This window comes from Rattus norvegicus, chromosome 1 (genome assembly GCF_021556685.1).
Source record: "Rattus norvegicus strain SHRSP/BbbUtx chromosome 1, alternate assembly SHRSP_T2T, whole genome shotgun sequence".
Classification (NCBI taxonomy): domain Eukaryota; kingdom Metazoa; phylum Chordata; class Mammalia; order Rodentia; family Muridae; genus Rattus; species Rattus norvegicus.
The window spans coordinates 180,267,451-180,287,500 of record NC_141534.1 but is presented as its reverse complement, the minus strand read 5'-3'; the positions used below and the strand labels follow the sequence as shown (position 1 = coordinate 180,287,500).

At 48.2% G+C, this 20,050-nt stretch overlaps 1 protein-coding gene across 19 annotated transcripts in view; it reads right to left on the bottom strand.

Annotated features, from left to right (window-relative positions):
* Bmal1 (basic helix-loop-helix ARNT like 1) overlaps positions 1–19,840 on the bottom strand; it is a 98,861-nt gene extending 79,021 nt beyond the window's left edge. For 16 of the 19 annotated variants that reach the window (XM_087551742.1, XM_087551753.1, XM_087551768.1 and 13 more), the window contains exon 1: positions 19,707–19,840. The gene's annotated coding sequence lies outside the window, so the exon portion shown is untranslated. Of the gene's footprint in view, positions 1–19,678 lie in introns of all 19 variants that reach the window. The other 3 variants (XM_087551769.1, XM_087551752.1, NM_024362.2) reach the window with 2 other exon arrangements.
* Between the last annotated feature and the right edge of the window lie 210 nt (positions 19,841–20,050).

Here is a 20,050-nt window from a genome sequence, read left to right as displayed (position 1 = left end):
TCAACACAGCTCTTGTCTTTACACTTCCTTCTCCTCTACCTGGGCCTTTTACATCTGCTGAAAACACTCACTGTGCACTTCAGCCTGCCCTACAAGGTGTTGACAAAAATCAGCCACCTCCACAAACCTTCCCTGACTCTGCTCAAATGACAGAATGTCTCCTTTCCTAAGAGATGGGCCCGCCTTTTAATCTCTTGAATAAGCATCAGCTCTAAGTCTGTTGTGTATGTCCCACTCCTAGGTCACGAACAAGGGGTTCTGGGATCTCTCTCCCCGGTGTTTGCTCCCTGTAACCTTAGACATATGGAGACTTAATAAACATTTGCTGGATTAAAGTGAAACATGATGCCTAGAGCCAGGGTCCACATAAAGAGAAACAGGAACTAGCGGCTGAGAGTGTGTAGCGTGTTCGAGGCCATGGGTTTCCACCTCAGTACTGAAGAAAAATCTCTTTTTTTTTTTTTTTTTTTTTTTGGTTCTTTTTTTCGGAGCTGGGGACCGAACCCAGGGCCTTGCGCTTCCTAGGTAAGCGCTCTGAAGAAAAATCTTAAGAAAACCAACAATTCAGCAGATGTTGGACTCTCCCCGGCACCCCTAAAGCCAGTGCTGACCTCAGGCTCAACCCAGTACTGGGGTCCAAGTCATGGTGTCTGCTTGTTGGTTTCACCCTAGTCGCACCTCCTGATGGCTGACAGAAAGCCAAAGTCAAAGCCTCTGCACATGTGCAGTGCCTTCCACCCCCTGCTCATCCAGGGGCTGTCTTCCCTTCCCTCTGAACAACGCCATGTGCAGCTGGGCGTGGGGATACTGATGCAGGAGGACCACGAGGCTAACAAGACCCTGTCTCAAAAAGAATTCTCCATGTACTCCCTTGTCTTGGGGCATTTCTTACAGCACCCTTAAGGGAATCCGGGTTTTATTTCATGATTATTTTAATCAAAGCATCAGGTGTTGGGAGACAAATGTCCTTGATTTTCACAGGCTGATGGCTCCTTAAGAGGATTTATTGACTCACCTCCCCACATAGGCAAATAAATTATGGCCACCTTTTGCTTATACCTCCTTTCTCATTAGTTACCCGGCTTCTTCACTCATGAAAAATACAACAAAGACTGTCTCCAGCATGAAGTACATTTTTAATACGTTATCACAGCATTCTTTTTGAAAAAAAAGAAAATCTGACTCTCTGTCGACTCCTGGGCCGTTGCCATTAGCTAGATAAATGCCGACTTAATGAAATGATTCTGTAATACACGAGGATGGCTTAATGCAGCATTAGCTGAAAGAGCAAAAATGAGAAGCAATCTAAAACCTGCTCCATTACGTGCTCCCAGCTCACAGAAGACAGTCCCTGGAAGGACAGAAGAGTATACAGTCATCTTTAACGAGCATGAGGGGAACTGAAGATATGATGTTGGTTGTGCAGGAGACAGGACAGTTCCTGCAAAACTCAAGAAAAAATGGGAGTCGAGAGGAAATCTCAGCACATGTAGAGGCAACGGCAGTGTTGGTATGGCAGTGGGAGAGACTCAGACCAGCCTTCACTGGCTGCTTGGCTACTTGTTCCCAGGCCCTAGATGCTTGGTCCCAGGCCCAGTCAAGCTCCCGGTCCAGGGACAGTGCTTCTCATCCTCCTACAATGTGCTTCTGTGTGCTTCCCAATCCTGCCAGCTCAGCCCTGCCCAGTGGTTTTGGGCAAGAAGCTAAACTGTTTCCGAGCTCCACTCTCTTCATCTAGGTACAGTACATTGCTCTCTGGGTACTGTCTGTCCTGTGCCCATTCCCCTGCTCCACTCTAGTCTGAGGGCTGGAAAGATGGGTCATCGGGGAAGACCGGTAACTGCTCTTCCGGAGGACCCAAGTTCAGTTCCTAGCATCCATACAGGGAAGCTCACAAGTCCCTATAATTTCAGACCCAGGAGACTTGAACCCCACCTCTAGCCTTCACAGGGACCCACCCCCAATACACATATACAGAGACACACAGAGAGACAGAAACAGTGAGAGACAGAGAGACGGAGACTCAGGCTTATCTTGGAGCAAACTGGATACATTTTGTCACATGTTGACCCCATAAAGAGAGGCCTGGAGGTATGCCTGGGCTATGAAGAATGTGAATGAATCCTTCCAAATGGGAGCAATGATACCCAGAAGGTAAGCAACACTTATGTCCCCAAAACTAGGCAAAATTCTCACAATGACAAAAATGGGTTCCAGGACCCCAGGCAAGAGGCAGCGGGAAGCAAAAGGTTTCCTTTCCAAGTCTGCAAGTTGAACCCCAAAGTCATCCTGAGAACCAGAAGGACCTATGAAAGGAACTCTGAAATGAAACATAACACATCCAGGCCAGTGAACATTTGAGGAGAAGTCCATTTGTTGATGGATCATTCCTTCCCCTGGGTCTTCTGTGGGGCTCTTTTCTACATATACGGTGTGTACAGATGATAGGGATAGTCAAATAGGAATAGCAACAAGCTCCCCTCTTCAAGAAAACCAGCTGTTCGGTAGCTGAGACTTCCAGCCCAACAGGGGACTAAAGCATTCCTGCAGGCATGATTTCTAGCCAGAAGTCACAGTAGGTAGGTGGGAGGGGGTGAGGATGTTTAGATAGTTAGGCAATTCCTCCTTGGACCTCTTTAAGAGACGAGTAACTTAAAACGTTCTTCCCTGCATCAAACAGGGATGAGACAAGTTTCAAAGGCTTTCTACTCTTTGGTCAGTAAAGAACCATCACTAAGTCTGTGGGAGGAAGACTGTTTTATCTCCATAAAGCTAAAGGTCCCAGAGTTTTCTAGGAAAAGCAAATTCCAAAAGGCAGGATGAAGGACCAAATCCCAAGGTTTGTCAGGAAGGCCTAGAAGACTTCACGAGGACACTCTTGTGTGCGGTCACTCACCTGGGCCTGCCATCAAGCTTTTCCAGGTCACCTAAAGCCCTGTACACAGTGATCTCTGAGCACTGGTGACCAGAATTTCCAAAATAACAACAAAAAAATAGTATATTCTCTCAGTCTGTTTGAAGGTTTGAGTCTGAGCTACCAGGAGAGGGATTGGAGATAATGAGGAAGTGCAGAGGAGTTCATTAAAAATAGTTCCCCGAAGGTACCAGCCAAAATCCTTGTCGCCAAAATCCTTGCTGAACCTACTTAGGTGCTGAAAATAATGGGAGACTGTACATGCCTGCCTCAGACAGAACTGCTGCACGCATTAATCTGGACTCTTACATCAAGGCTGGCTTGTTGGTCTTCAGAAAAGCTGGCTACTTACCTAGGGCAGCTCAGAGACAGTCACTTGGAAAGGCCAAACTAGCTTTTGTGCCTTCAACTTATGCCTCCACCTGCAGGCCCTGGCCTGGCCTGGCTGTTGAAGCACCTTAGTCTACCTGAGAGGTCTTTCTCAACCTGTGGGTCGGGATCCCCTGGATGACCCTTTCACAGGGATCACACATCAGATATCCTGCATATCACATGTTTGCATCATGATTCATAACAGTAGAAAAATTAGTTATGAAGGCAATGAAAATTATTGTATCATTGTGGGTCACCACAACATGAGGAACTGTATTAAAGGGTCACAGCATTAGGAAAGTTGAGACTCACTGCTCTACTCCAACAAGCCCAGGGGAAATGGAGGGGGCAGGCCTTGGGATTAAAGTCCTGGATTCCCATGCAAACACTGGCCCTCCCATGCCACTATTAACAGATACATTTTTCCCCTCTGGGGCCAGTCTCACAGCCTGTAATTATCTTCTTCCTTGAGCACCTGGTTGGCTTCCTCTCTGTCCCCAGCTCCTCTCAGCTAAGGCAAAATCAGTGGCCCATTCTTGAACCTCAGCCACCACGTGGTGCAGAGACTACCACACTACAGGACCTCCACAGATGAATGACAGCTTGGGAACTGTCTGGCTTCAGATACCAGTCAGACGCCTTCGAGAGCCACTGGTGACCTTGCCATGCTGCATACAGGCCAAGTCCCAGAGGGATGGGAGGGCAGCCCAGTGTCCTCTTGAAGGCCTGTGGCTACCTCAGTGCCTCCAGTCAGTGCCTCCAAATCTCCTCTAACCCAGCACAGCTCAGCCCACTCACCTGAGTGACAGCATAGAGGGAAACTGTAGAGAGGTGAGGACCACAGTGAGTTCTCTTGAGAAGCCACCACCAGAAAAATTAAACCTGAGCATAAATAGAGAGCTCAGGTACAGAAGGGGTCTGGGAAAGCCAGGGGCGCCCAGCCCTCAATGCTATAGAGAGATCAGGTACAGAAGGGGCCTGGGAGAGCCAGGGGTACCCAGCCCTCAATGCTAGATAGGCAGGGTACTGTGGTACAGAAGAGAGGGTTACACAACACAGTGAGACCCTGTCTCAAAAAGATAATAAAGGAAGGAAGGAAGGAAGGAAGGAAGGAAGGAAGGAAGGAAGGAAGGAAGGAAGGAAGGAAGGAGTTGCCCAAGGAACAGGGACTGTGCAGAACTCGTTTCTTTAAGTCAACTGTGAGAAAGCCTGGACCAACCACAGGGGTGTTGCTGGACATCCTTCCTCGTGCAGGAGGAAAACCTTCACTGTACATGCTCCTTACTGCCTTGGTCAGGAAGGAGTCTGCATCAGTCTGGGGGCATTTCAGAGTTCATAGCCCAGGACAGGTGCCAAAACCAAACCAAACCAAACCAAATAAAAAAATAAAATCTCAGTTTTGGCTTTGAGTATGAACTTATTTATTTATAGGGCTAATTTTCTTTGCCCTTTAATGATCATGAAAGTGATACACGCAGGATTGAACCAAGGAAACCACACAGTAAGAACCGGAATAAAATCGCCTCTAATCCTACATGATGAGAAGCCCTGGTCATATCTGCTGCCCTTCCTTCCTTTCCTTAATGAAAATTTAAGAGAGATGGGTGCATACTGTGAAGAAATTTCAGTAACACATTTTCTTGCAGTAAAACCCACCCACAACTGCTCCACACAGTTCCCAGCAAGATGCTTACCCATAGTGAGTTAATAAATAATAAAACAAATAAGAGAATAATGTTTGAAAAAATGAATTAATCTGAAAATGAATTAATTTGAAAAAATTAATTAATTTGAAAAAATGAATTAATCTGGTGAGCCCCAATTCCTTTACCAACCGAAAAAAATCACCACTAAATCTAGGATGGAAGTTCTCATCACATGAAAACATGAAACCCATTTTATATTTTCTCATCTAGATCATCTCAAGGTAATAGTTTGAATGAACCACATTTTTCAAATCAAAGCAATTTTACAACTGCATCTGATTATTTTGAAGCAGGAAATCAAGTCTGGATGGCCTAGGAAGGTCAGCGGGTTGGCCAAGTCATTATAAAGGCTGCTTCAGTTATGATATATCCGGTCACCCACACAGTGAGTCGGGCAGATGAGTCTTGTGACACCCAACTGGGAGATGCTCTAATGTCTGCCCTGATACTTACGGCTACTGGGTTTTATACTTGGGTTCCAGTGCTTGGTCAGCAAAGAGTCTCAAATCCTTCTTCATGAAGAGAGGACTGCAGGATGAAGGGCTCCTTTGCATATGCCTCTTTCCACCTCTTATTATATCCACACCATTCAGCAATGCACCCACACCAAGCACTAGGTGGAGTACTGGGATACTGGGATACCACAGTGAACAGACCGATGCTCCACCCGTTGCCATGGAGCTGCAGGTGATAAGTGGTCCTCATCCATTAGCCTCATAGGACTGCAGCAATTATTCCTCTTTTATAGATGATGTAATATTTACTAGAATGTTCTACTCAGGTCATAGGTGAAAGGCTAGTTTCAAACACAGGTCTCTGACTCCCCAGCAAAGGTTCTTTCTACTGTGCCAATCACATTGGTGGACATGCTTCCTCTTGCTGACAACTTGAGTCTTTTTGGGTTGACAGTCCTTTCTGATGCCTGGGTAACAGGCTGGCTGCTGATTGTGAGCAGTGAAGTGCTCTGATCTCTAGATGGCTCTAGGTGTACTTGTCCTGGTTTCAATGGTTGCTGAGCTTCTAGTTCCTGGTTAGCATTATCCTGGTTCTCTTCACTCTAACTCCAGATCAGTTAATCACCTGCCATTGCTACCACAATGGCTGCCTACCATCTTCCCAGTATTCCATTTCCTCTCCACCACTGACCAGGCTGGGTACATGGCCTCCCAATTAAAGAGAGTTCTCAGTGTCCTTTGCAGCTATATGTGTTCCTAGCACAAAGATCTGACCTCAGGAGGAAAAGAATTACTGATTCAAGGTCTTCCCCGTAAAGTGATATGACCCCTCATACCCTGGTTCTTCCCACCGAGGAAGGTGAAATGAAGCTTTAACCTTCAGCCACCAAGTGGAAGTCACTTGTTGAAGACACCAGGCCTAGACCCCCTTCACTCTGGACTGGCATATAAGAAGTCACCCTCCATCTGGGCTCAGCTATTATGGGAGTGTGGGGCCTGTGGGTCTCCTTAACAGAAGAACAAGCCCAAGTAGCTTGAATGAAATCAGTTCCACGCACCGCCAGTAAAGCTATGAAGCACTTAAAAGGGAGTGTCTAGCCCTGTGTATGAAAGTGTTCATTCCATGTTATTATCTCATCAAAAAATGTGAATAAAGGCCACCTCCTGAACCTCAAAGGGAAATTCTACTTGGTCAGAAGAAAACTGAGGAACCCAAAAAAAGGAAATCAGCTTCCTTCAGCAATAATAGGCAATCCCAAGAGAGGTGAGGCCTGCAACCAGTCCTCCGTCTCCTACAGCAGCTCTCTCCTCTTCCAGCAAAGGCACTGCAAGCCAAACTAAGGGCCAAGGCTAATGTCTGCATGGACAGTTATCACAGGAGTGGTGCTCCTGACCAAGAACTCAATGGTCAGCTTTTAAGAGAAATTATATAACTTTGTGATTTGAAACTGTAAACGCCTTGTGTGGTTTTTGTTGGTATCGCTCCCTTGCTCCCCCATCCCCAGAGAAGAGGGCTGCTGGTGGTCCAGGAGTCTCCTGCAGAGGACATATGCATCGTGCACATCATCTACGGGAGGTGTATACTGGCTGAGTCCAAGACGAGAAGCGGTCATGTGATCTTTTATTTAGTGGTTCAGAAACAGTCTGTAGCACAAAACACATTAAATTAATCACTCCTGCAGGTCCCGAAGGCTTCTAAATACGGCACACAGAACTCTCAAGATCAGCTTTAGCAAAGCACGGGAAAGGAGGGACCTGGGTAAGGCTGGTTAGAGCAGAAGCTAAAGTAAAAATGTATCTTGGAAGCCACTGACCAGCTGTGGAGCCTGAACGGTGACTCACCCCAGATGAATTCCTAGTCTGCACATGCAGATTCCTAACACCTGTCTCCCAGGGCCATGACAGACACCAAACAAGGACTGCCTATAAAAACAGCTTAGCAAACTGGTTGAGAATGTGAGACGGCGCTTTTAGAAAGGGCTTTTCAGAGAAGATTCTGATGCTCACCTACCCAGAAGCCCTAGCAGACTAGAGGCTGCCCAGCCACTCTACGAGACCTAGAGGAATCTCTCGTCCAACCACTCCTTATGAGCTAGGGGGCATAGCTGGCAAGAGTCAGTCTCTGCTGAGTTCATCACTGACATCCATTTGCTCACCAGCCCCCGAGCAGCCAACAGGACATCAGTCATGGGCTCTGAAGAAAGGAGAGCTGCAGCGAGCTGGGGCCACTGCATGGTGATATGGCTGTCAACCGAGAGAGAGAGAGAGAGAGAGAGAGAGAGAGAGAGAGAGAGAGAGAGCTCGCAGACTCCATGGTGCTGTGAGAAGCCCAGACTAAGACAGGAAATGTTCTGCAATTCAGAAATAAGAAAAAAACAACTGGGTTTTTGGTTTGTTTTTTGTTTGTTTGTTTGTTTGTTTGTTCGTTTTTAAGGCAAGCTCTTGAGATTGGGGTTTTGATCCCAGCTTTTCCACAGAACACACATCTGAGGTACTCTTTGAGTTTCAGACTCCCTAACAAGAGAATGAGATCTATGTCACCCACCCCATAGTGGAAAGGCATGTCAGCACTTAGCATACGCCAACAGCCAAAGGTTAGACACCACTCTTAATATATAACAAATGGATATATACAGATGAAGTCAAGAGCTGGTGATTTCAAGCAAGGTTCTGCCACACCATAGCAGCTATAGGCTTTGCAACTGGCTATTACCTGGACAGTGTTGCTGGCTCATTTATTAATCCTAGGCTAATAGAGGTTCTCCTGGATCTCTGCCTAATGCCTGAGGACAGGCAAACCATCCAAGAGCGCCCGGCCAGCCAGTTGGCTAGACTCTGACACTTGTTTTTCTGGTTTGGAGCTGTTCATCATTACGCTGAGAGACATTCTCAGAGAAGAAGACATTTGCATGACTATTGCATCTAACTTTTCTATCCACATCTGGGTGTAAGGCTCTCCACCTCTGGGTCTGAGATGAGTAAGTGTCTTTAAAGCATGACCCAGGACTGGAGATGGAGGTCAGTTGGCAGAATGCTTCCTCAGCAGGCACAGAACCCTTGGTTCAATCCTCAGCACTGCATAAACAGGGTGCTGGCAGAAGCCTGCAATCTCAGCACTCGGGAGCTGAAAGCAGGAGGATCAGGAGTTCAGGGTCATCCTCAGCTACACAGAAAACTCGAAGCCATCCTAGGCACACAAGATCCTGCCTCAGAACAAAAAATAAATAAATAAAAATAGAAATAAAAATTAAGCAACAACAAAGATCTTTCTGGCTACCAAAGTAGTGTGGGTCAGCACCCAGGTAGTGGACAGCGCCACAGCCTGCTCCAGAGGTGGCCCTGCTCCACCGCCAGAACACCTGGGAACGGGCAGCACAGCCCCACAGTAAAACTGCACCCTCGGGGCTGGAGAGATGGCTCAGCGGTTAAGAGCACCGACTGCTCTTCCTGAGGTCCTGAGTTCAATTCCCAGCAACCACATGGTGGCTCACAACCATCTGTAAAGGAATCCGACGCCCTCTTCTGTGTGTCTGAAGACAGCTAGAGTGTACTCATATACAGTAAATAAATCTTAAAAAAAAAAAACTGCACCCCCACAGGTTCAACGCCTGCTTCTTCCACTGTCTCTCTCAAGCATCCGAACTACACACTCTGTGAGGATTGGATGAAAATTATTTTACCAGCCTAGCAATCAGACTTAGTCTGAGACGTCAGGATGTCTTCAGGGAGGGTAGTGAGTAGCAGGAGCAGCCTAGACTGCAGTCTATTCGATTTCTAAGCCAGTGCTCCTAACAAACAAAAAGTCTTTGTTTTTTAACACTTGCCTTCCAAGTGGCCCACTGCCTCTGAAGAACTCATGACTGAGATATCTGGCCACAGTACAGTGCAGTTCACACTCTTAAAAGTCATTTGCACTAGCAGATATTTGCACGCTCCAGAACTCCAAAGAGCAACTGATAACAGTCATGCGGACTAATACAACGGTCAATGGCTTCTAGCTTCATGTCTCTCCCTATCTTCACGTCTCTTCCACTCAGATCTCTGCTGCACTTAGCCCTCTATGCTCCAGTCTAACTGCAACATTCATACAGGGCTCCTGTGTGAGAACATAGGGAGTATTACCATACCATGACGAAGTAACTTCGAGGGATCTCCACTGTCCCCCTCCAGTCTCTACCACTCTGATAGGCATCTCTTTACTTTTCCTGTTGCTGATTTAAAGCGGGGTGGGGGGGACCTCAAGGGGCCAGTGAGGTGGCTCCATGGGGAAAAGCACTTGCTGCCCAATGACAAAAGCCTGGTCACCTGAGTTCGATCCTGGGACCCGTTTAAAGGTGGAAGTAGAGAGACCTGATTCTGCAAAGTTGTCCTCTTCCGAATGCACATCATGACACGTGCAAGCAAACACACACATTATGATGACAGTGATGATGTTGTTGAATACACTGACAAAAACGATTGAAAGGAGAAAGGGGTTATTCTGGCTTGAAATTCCAGGGCAGTCCATCATGACAGGGAGCTTGAGAGGCACCTAGTTACATGGCATCTGCAGTCAGAAGCAGAGGGAGATGACTACTTATCCTCAGCTCCCTTTCTCCTTCATGGGGAATGCCAACCCATAGAACAGTACCACCTTCTCTGAGTGGGCCTTCCTCCCAGATGCTCACGAGTGTACCTCCTACGAGCTTTTAGATCTTTCCCAGCTGACAATCAATATTAACTACAACACTAGGTGTTTCTAGTTTTGTCCTATTGCTCTGATAAACCCCTCTGGCCGAAGCAACCAGGGAAGGAAAGGGTTTATTTCCTCTTATACTTCCTGCTCATAATCTGCCACTGAAAGAAGCGAGGACAGGAACTCAGGGCAGGAGCCTGCAGACAGAAAGCTGGCTCAGGTTTCAGCTTTCCTATGCACAAGGATGGTCCCCCAAGATCAGTCAATGCAGACAATGCCTCAGAGACACAGCCATAAGCCAACCCATCAACAGAGATTCTCCTTTTGAATGACTCTACCTGGATCAAATGGTTACTCAGTAAACTTTGACTTGTCATTGACATCCCTTTTTCCCATCACAACGTGGGTTAAACACAGCCACTTCATACCTTCCATTCTGGGCCAGCCCTTCTCTGAATGTGATCTCGTCACACCCACCTGTCCTTTGCTTTATCTATATTCTTATCCATCCACCTCGGAAGGTCCCACCCTCCTCTGTAAGACTAGATAAAGAGCTGGCATCGGAACTAAGGTCCTCACACTTGCTCGCCAGACACTTTACAAACGAGCCATCTCCCCAGCCCATGGGATGCTCTTTAAGGAAATAAAACTGCAGGCTCTTTCCTGGGTCACAAAAATGAATCAGCTCTGCCCCTGGGTCTACTCTGGTGTTTGGCATATAGCCCTTCAGACATCTGTTGACTAAATAATAAATGTGTCATTCTACCCAAACAAATATGCAGTAAGTTTCCTTTCAGTCGATGTGGCTCAGCCACTGCTAAGCTGCCTCTGGAGCCACGCACAGACAACACAAGGATGAAGGTCAGAGAAGAGTTAACTCTCCATCAGTAAAAGGCTCGATCTCTGCCAACACAGAGAACAGGGAAACACACAGATGCCCAAAGGAAATGGCAGCCCAGACTTCTTCCAAACACACACAAGAACAAGTCTTGCATGTGTCCTGTAGGAAGGCAGGGACATTTGAGGTTTTTCACAAAGCTCAATTCACTTGTTGAATAAATAAATAGGTATTTATTGGGCACTTGCTCTGTTCTGACACTAAGTCTGTTGTTGGTCCTGGGACACAGCAGGAAATAAGCAGGTGATGTTTCTGAGCCCAAGGAAGATGAGGGCACCATGCAACCCCCAGATCCACAGTGGAGTTCCCAGTACAGTGTCACCTTGCACAAACTCCTTCTATGCTTTCAAGTGAGGGGTGGAAATAAATATTCTGCTCCGAACTGACCAGGCAGGGGCAGCGCTAAAAGTGCTCTGTCACTCCAGTGCGGCAGTCCTTCACTCCAGAAGTCACTGAAGGACAGACAGTACAACGTGCTCTCATCGGTCATTTTTCTCAACATTGCCAGCTGATCTCAGACACTAACGTCACTTAAATATCAAATGTCTCAAATGGCACAGTGACCCAAGATGCCAAAAACAGGATTCAGAGGTGGGAAGGGAGGGGCGGCGCTTGGTGAAAGGGTGGCTTTTTTTTCCCACGGCGGGTAAGACTCCTTCCTCCTCTGAAGCAGAACTCGCTTCCATCATCTCCAGCCTTGGGCTCCTTTTTCCCCTCCAGCAGGATACTGAAAATAGATTTGCATTTAACATTTAAAGCTGTTTTGGATCCCACACTCTTTTAGCTCTGTTCTCTGTTGCAAACTCATCCCAGTCCCAGGGTTCTCACAAGTGTATTTCACAAGCAAACAAACCAGTCACAGTGTTTATCCCTAAGAGTCCAAAGGAAAGGTGATTTACATAATGATATGGGAGATTAGATGACCAAGAACACACAATTCTTATCTGAACCAAAAGTTCTAGGAAAAAAAAATTGTTTCAACCCATCTAGAAAGATCGATAAACTGGGGAGTGGGGAGATGAAAACAAAAGTACTGAGCACTAGTGAGGGGAGCTTCTAAGTCCCCCAGTGCCCTACCTTGACTGGAAAATCTGGAGGGGGCCATTTCCATGCAGGTTTACACGATGAAGGCCACATGCCATTTTCCTGTTACCCTTGGAAAACACAGGATTTTATAACTGAGAAGACCCTGAGAAGTCAAAGTTCCAAGAGTAATAATCACTCTGAAGAGACTCAGCGCACCACACTGGTTCACAAACCCCTTCTCCGAGCATTTATAAAACCGCACACCAACTCTTAAGGGAGAAAAGGTTAAAAAAGAAATCCCTTCCACAAAGCTTTCTGAAAGGATGGACTAGCAGAACTGACTAAGACAAACAGCTAAAGCCAGCAGTAAATAACCGTAGTGCAGCACAGACGAGGGCCTAGTGAGCAGCTTAATTAACGCTAACACTACTTTAGAAAGAAGCGAGATACAATTTGGGCTGCAGCTGTCCCTAAGTGGCTTTCCTGAGCCTGATGAAGAAGTAAACTAACATTATTTAGTTTGGTTGGGGTTTTGTGTTTGTTTGTTTTGTTTTGTTTTAATATAGACAAATTTATATCAAGCTTCCATCATATCAAGCATTACAAATAAACTTTGTTTAAACCTGCTTTTGAGATGAGCATACCTGTCAAACAGTATACAGAAGCCTACAGTAAATATAATTAAAACAGTTAGCGCTGGTGACACCTGTCAGCAGTTCATTTATGAGGGGACCTTTCAAACCCTTAATTTGTTTGCATGTGACACAGCATAAAACAATGCCTTGGGTTTCACAAACCGCCTTCTAAGCAGGGAACAGTGAACCGCTAGTTACATGGTACACAAAGAATGAATGTTTTAAGCCATATTTGCGGACCTTTGACTCTGGGCTCAAGGCTCCTGAGAAGAGAAAGAAGAAAGCTGGCGCTGGCCACAGAGACTCCTATCCTTACACTACTTTCCTTGACAATCAAACTGCCTCCAAAGTCATGACCTTTGTGCCAGGTCCTCTTGCTGGGAAAGTGTTCCTGGATCTTTAGGAAGTTGAGCTTCAGTCACCTCAGTGGGGTCTTCCCTGAGCACCCACTCAATCGTCTCCCTGACAGTATTCTTGATTCCTGTTGTCTCGCTCCAGCTGTTCCTTCTTAAGTCTCATTGTTTACTGCCCTCCCCCCGTGGGGCCCATTCTGGTCACTTCTGAGCTCAAAACTGTGCTTGCACTTTGGAGCCTCCAGAAATCCCACTGAATGAATGGATGAGTGGAAGCAGAGAGCAGGAAGTGAGGGGGAGACAGATCACCAAACTGAAAACGGAAGGAATTGACCATCCTGGTTAGGCAGGAGATGGCAACCTGCCCCTTGTGAAATACCACTGCTTCGGAATACATGGTTGGCAAGCAAAAGGAAGGGGCGGGGAGAGGCAGGTGGAGGGTATCATCAGAGGAGGTTTTACTAAGAAGAGAGATACAAGGTAGACAGCAGAAGGGAGGGTGGGGTCTCTCTGGTCAAGAGATCATAAGCTAGGACAGTCAACTGAAGCAGCACGGGAGCTTAGGCACAGGGTCTAGTACTGTGAATGTGAGACAGGAGCAGCGATGGCCTAGAGGGGCAGAGGCAGCCTGGAGAGGCCCAGGAGACTGGACACAGGGCATTTGTTCTTAGAAGGCATTCCCTAGTCATACTGTGTGAAGGAAACCCAGGGCAGTGGAGAGCAAAGCAAGAGCGGTGGACAGAGGTGGTGCTGATGTCCAATTCTGAAGAAGTAAGCAGCCTAGACACGTGGGAGATGAAAGCCACCAAGACATCACTGCATCTCCTGTCCCCAAAGGCGACTTCCCGCCCACCTCCCAGCAGCACCCCAGGGCAGATCCAGACCCGTTCCTGCTCAGCCTGCTCCAGATTCCCAACAAGGACAGCGAAGTTCAAAAGGATATGCTAAGGGCAGAGTATCACTTTTCACACTTGTCAATCTGAGGCTAATTCTGCTCCATAGAGCCGGTGATTATTACCTTTGGTGGGGTATATATTTGAACATTATATAACTCATTTTTATGTAACAGGTTTTTCACATAAAACAATGTTCCTTTTGCTATCTAAATGTATTCAGAGGAAACAGTTACTGGCATTAAAAACATATATATCTCCACCAAGGCTGGGGTACAGCAGTGACTTGGGAGTAGTGGGGATGGGTTGGGGGAGGGGTCTTTGGGATAAGGATGACAAGGCTGAGAGACTTCTGAAGTCTCCTCCCTGGGTACAGCTCCTAGGTGTCTATGATGGGACCAGTGTCACTGAGTTTCTTCAGGAAGCTCATCTCACATGGGGGATCTGGTGGAGGAGGAGACTGAATATCAGGGGTGTGCATCAGAGCAGTACCTCAGAAAGGTGGGAGAAAGCAAGACATAGCAAGTACACATCACAGGATGTAGGAGGATGCTCACAAGCCCTTGTAACTGCTGCCAGGGTAACATCCAAACGTGCGGCCCTCTTGTACCATAGCAAGGGTACCAGACCTGCTGGAAGGACAGTGCATACCATGCTTTGCCAACTGAGACTGGTTTCCAATCTCTACAAGCCCAGAGGGCTCCCAACATGATGTCTGCTACATGGCCTCTAACACCCTGACTCTCCCAGCAAGCTCTGGAGTCCACCAGATAAATAAGTCCTGGCCCATTGCTTAGCAATCAGGTAGTCTTGGCTTTATCAAACCCTCCTCATCTGTAGGGTAAGGATGGCGGTGCTGACATCACAAGATGAAGAAGAGTACAGAAATTAGCAAGTCTAAGGTAAGCAAGCAACCTATCTACTGGCACACAGAAAATGTCCCCGCGATGCCAGCTACAATGCCACAGTTGTTTATTCCTCCCTTTCATTTGAAGTAAATCACACTCAAAGAAGCCCACCAATTTGTCCTGGCCACACAACCAAAGCAGTAGTGAAAGAGATAAATACAGATGAACATTTTACTCAGTCTACATCCAAAACAACGTTAACCAGAGTAATATTACATTACAGCCCCATCTTTACTCAGGGCAGACAAAGAAGAGCCTTCAGGATTTAAAAGGGCAGCATGTACCCAAGTAAAAACCATTTGCCATTATCCCTGCACTCACTCAGCATTCTCCTGAATCGAGGATGAAAGACATGTCATCTCCCTACCCCCAACTCACACTCACTCCTTCCATGAGACCTCATCACCCATCCATGTATGTCCATGACCCTAGTGCATTCCTCATCTTGTATCCCCAGGACTGGGATGGGCACCAGACAAACGTGTCCCAGAGGCCTCCTGGGCCTATTATTTGGGATCAGAATGAATGCTACCCAAAGTGCTCAGTCTGGACAACTAGGCCAGGGTCCCAGGGACAGTCCAACATGATACAGAATATAGCAGAACCTACAGAGATTACAGAAGGGTCAGGGGCTGGGGACACTACTGCCAAGTGTCGAGACAAAGATTGTTCCTGAAGGTCCAAGTGAAGGTCCAAGCGCTGGAGTTTGAACAGAAAAGCAGGTATGTGAAGACCTGGAGGTAGGGAGGACTAGGCCAGGGCTGGTGCCTGGGAAGGGCCACCCTTTGGCTTGGCCAGACAGTCCTGTGCACACAGCAAATGCTGGCCAGCATGTGGGCTGGATGGCGAGAACCCCCCTCAGCACAGTGAGGAACAGAGCAATGAGGAGTAACACCACTGAGCCACTGCAGAGTGTGGGGTGAAGACCTTGCCATACACGCCCAGTGTCTTAACTCATTCGCTCCACACTGCAGCTGCAGGAGCTAGAGGTAGCTCCCATCAGGAGGATAGCAACACAGAGAGAAAAGGCACGTTGGCCATTAGTGATGAAGGATGCATGAAAACTTGGAATGTGAAAGCACTGGGGCTCCAAACCACCTAACAAAAGTGCCTTGCTGTACAGCTGGGAAAGAGGGGCATGAGGAGCTCTAGGCTCCAGGATTCTGGGGAACAGTGCTAAAAGACAGGCTCCAAGCCTGCAACCCCATGGGACACTACTAGACCTGCCACAGTTAAAGCAGGAGGGAGTGGGGCCTGACTACAGATGGGACTCTGGGGATAAGGTGTGTGTGCGTGAGGAGACAGTGTGAGCAGAAGGTAGACGCTGACCTTTGGCAGGAACAGGAAGAGAATCAAGAAAGCAACATGGCCTAAAGGTACAAGGAAGAAGTGACTTCCAGAGAATAAAAGACAAACAAGATCGAACTGCAAAGGGATCAAAACAACCTGAAGTGCAAGACTTAAAAAGTTTCTAGAGGTCTTAAGAAGTATAAAGAAGGAGAAAATCCAGAGGATGAGAACGTTCAGCTCTCAGGGAAGCTAGCATCTTGTTGGGGAGACACCCAGACTCAGGGGCACCTGGTATGGAAACTGCCCAGTGTTCAAGAGACTCACAATAGATCTGTTTCTTCTTATTCCCCAATCAAGACAAAGGTTCCACTGAGACTGGTGGGGTTTCCGAGGGCAGAGTACAAAGGATGTTCTGGTGACAGGAGCCTGGCAGAGGTGGGAGGGAGTGGCATCTGGCACTGAGGAGAGGCTTCCTGTGTGCTAGGCATCTGACACACATCATGTCCCGTCATCCTCTAAGAGGCAGGCGCTGTCACTGCACCAGAGGAGTAGAATGGAGGTCAAAGAAGTCAGGCACTGGTCCAAAGCCACAGAGCTCCAACCCAAGCACCAGCTCCTTTCTCCACAAGAACCCGGGGGCTCCTGCCTATTCGAGAGCTCAGTGGGAAAAATGTTTTCTCCCACCTGAGAAAGAGGGGAGGGGACAGTGAGAAACTGGACAGAATGCTCTGAATGGGTAAAAGATGCTGAGAAGCAAAGGTCATAGCAGGTGGATGGAGGGGAGGAGAAAGGTTCAGGGTCAATCTGAGTCCTCTGATGAAATGACAACAATGGAGAAGACGGGCAGAAAAGGGTGTGCTTGTGTTCCCTGAGCTCCCTGTTTAACCTCAAAGGTCTAGAAAGGGTTTTGTCTTTCCTAATGTCTCTGCAAATGCCTATTTCAGTTAGCATCACACTGAAGTCACTGTCAGAAACTGCCATGCTGTCAGGGACAGGAGCTCTTTAATCTTCATATTCTCCTACCACAGTGGGGCGACGATGGAATCATAGAAAGAAAAAAGCTCAGAGGATAGAAAGCAGGCTGTCCCCCACGGACAGATAAAATCTTTCATTTTTGCATGTTCATATGTAGCACTGTTAACATGGCAAGGTCTTTCAGTACCACTTATCTATACATGAATTCCAGTGAGACTGGGGATGTGAAGGAATAAATCTGAAAACACGGCCACTTCCTTTTCCTGCCCAGTGGCATGTAAACCTCTTCTGCATATAGCAGAGAGACGGGTGAATTGTCATCAATTATAAATCATTTGAAATGGATCCCTTTAAACACCATCTGTTGATCTCCTTAACTGTCCCACGGAAAAAAAAAGGACTTTTGCTCAACTGTTCTGACAGCTCCAGGAGGCAAATGCCCACCCACACTGAGAGGCATACAGAATCAAAGAGTGGTAGAAACCTTTGACCTCCCTTAGTTCAACCGTCTGACTTTCCATCAGAGGTGAACATAACCCAGAAAAGTACAGTAACTTGCTCCAAGTGGCAAAGCCACCGGAGTTCCAGTTGGAGCTAGAACCTAGTTTCATGCCTTCTAACTCCCAGGTTACCACTCTTCCACACCTTATCAGAGCCTCTCCCATTTTAAGCAGCAGAGATTGGAACAAAGTACAAATTTAACTGCTGTTTTAACATCATCATTATTCACTGGCAACATCCAAGATAGAACCAAAGTGCTGCTACAGATCCAGCTTCCGCTGATACACCCAATTTTAAATCTGCCTAGAAAATTTCTAACCCTTCTAAATATGTTCAACAACCCATTTTTTTAAAGATTTAGCAATAATATAAACCCAGGAACAAAGAATAATCTTAAAGATTACATTTTGTATTTTAAAATATATATATATTTGGAACTTCACTGGTATGGGAATCAAATTTAACAACAGTGGTCCCCCCTCCCCCTTCTTGCAAGCACGGGAAGCCTGGGATTATTCAAAACTGCTCAAGAGCAGCAACGATTATTTTAAGCTCATGATTCAACTAGTACATTAATTAGAAAATCCACCAACCCAAATTGACAGATCCTGGTATCAATGGGATCTTAAGAATAAAAATAATAGTTGTTAAGCAAAAATAGATTGAAAGAGGGCACAGCAGCAACCGTGAGAAGGACAAATGACAAGCAAGAGCAGGAAAAAAAGCATTTAATGATCAGTTTTCCTGGACAAAACAAAAACAAAACCCCGGGGGGGGGACAAAAAAAAACCAAAAAAAAAAAAAAAAAAACCAAAACCCCCCACAATGAATATCTTAGCCATACTGGTACTGTCAAAAAGTAGTTGGTTGTGATTACAGTATCTGATTTTTGGAAGTTGGGTAAGAAAGTGTGACTAATGAATTCTTGATTAAAAGTAACAATTTAAGACAGGAGAGGAGACCAATCTCAAGGGGTCAAAGGGCCAAAACTAGGCTAAGAGTTGGGAAAGGACTGGAGAAGATGCATCCAGAATAGGTAAGGGGCGATCATGTCAGTTTGGCCAGCGTAACTTGACAACAGACACACCCGTGTCCAACGCAGCCCTTCTTTCCCCAACGCGGAACACAACCGCGGAACACAACCCGCTACGCGACCCCTGGGGATGGCTGCCATGTGCGCCCAGAGTCCTTCTAAAATTCTACCTTCGACTTCTCCCAGCAAACCCGAGCTCCCCCAGCTGTCAACACTGGGGCAATCTCCAGTAAAAACCTTAGTCTTCCCTGATTATCTGTCAAACCCGCATCTGAGTGAAGCCTCACTGCGCACTCCTCTGGTCTCTCGGATGCCCACCGGGTGCAGGGCACGGTCCCCACGCCAGCCGGTACCTACTCGCAGACCCAAAAGGGAAGACACATCCTCCAGGGCCACCCAGGTACCGGACAGCGCAGGCCCGACGGCTGTCCGTGGGCCTGGTCTATGCCTGCCAGGGGATTCCCGGGGTCCGCGCCAGCCCCAAGACAGGCCATAAGGACGCACCAGCACCGACGCCCCGACTTGACGGAGACGCCCTCCCCGCCCCCACCCGGTTCCCGAGGGGGAAGTGTAGAAGGGTTGACCAGGCAAGCGCCGCATAGCATCGTTCTGCCCGCGTCCCGGCCATCCCCTCGGGGATCCAGAAGCTCCCGGGGATGCATCCCGGAGCTCGTCCCAGGCTCGGGTCACTGCCGCTACCCGGTACTGCTGTCTCTTTAAGAGGCCGCCGGCCGCCCCCTCCCGAGCCAGGTGGTGATGCCCGCGCGGGGAAGGTGGGCGCGCCCGCTGACAGTGTCCCAGGGTCCCCCCTGTCCTCCCCCGCCCGCTGTGCAGCCCAGGCGGGGAAGATGGGGGTGCGCAGGAGCGGCGCCTTTAAGGGGCGCAGCCTCCCCGAGGCTGGGTGGGGGCTGGGAGCCGCACGGGCCCTTTAACGCCGGCAGCGGGCACGTCGGGCAGGGCTCCCGGCGGCCCGGCTGCGCCGCGGGCGGGGGCGGTGCGCCGGCCCGAGAACTCGCGACCCCCGACGGGACGCCCCGAGACGGCCGCTGCCCGCAGCCGTGCCGACACTCACCGTGACTCGCCGCGAGCGCCCGCGCCCGCACCCGCACTCGGATCCCGCGGCGGCGGCGGCGGCAAGTCCGGCGCGGGTAAACAGGCACCTCCGTCCCTGACCTACTTTCTGCCTTCCCTAAATGTCGCACCACTAACCTACTTTCCGACCAATCCGCTCCCCGCCGGCCCAGGCCCGGCCCCCCGCCCACCAATCGCTGTGCCCAACCCCCCTTCCCCGCCCACCAATGGAGGAGCCGCGGAGCCCGGATACCTGCCTCTTCCCGCTAGCCAATCAGAGCGCGCGAACTGAATTGTCTTGGCGGACAACCCAAACCAATTCGCGTTCGGCTCCGCGTTAAGCTA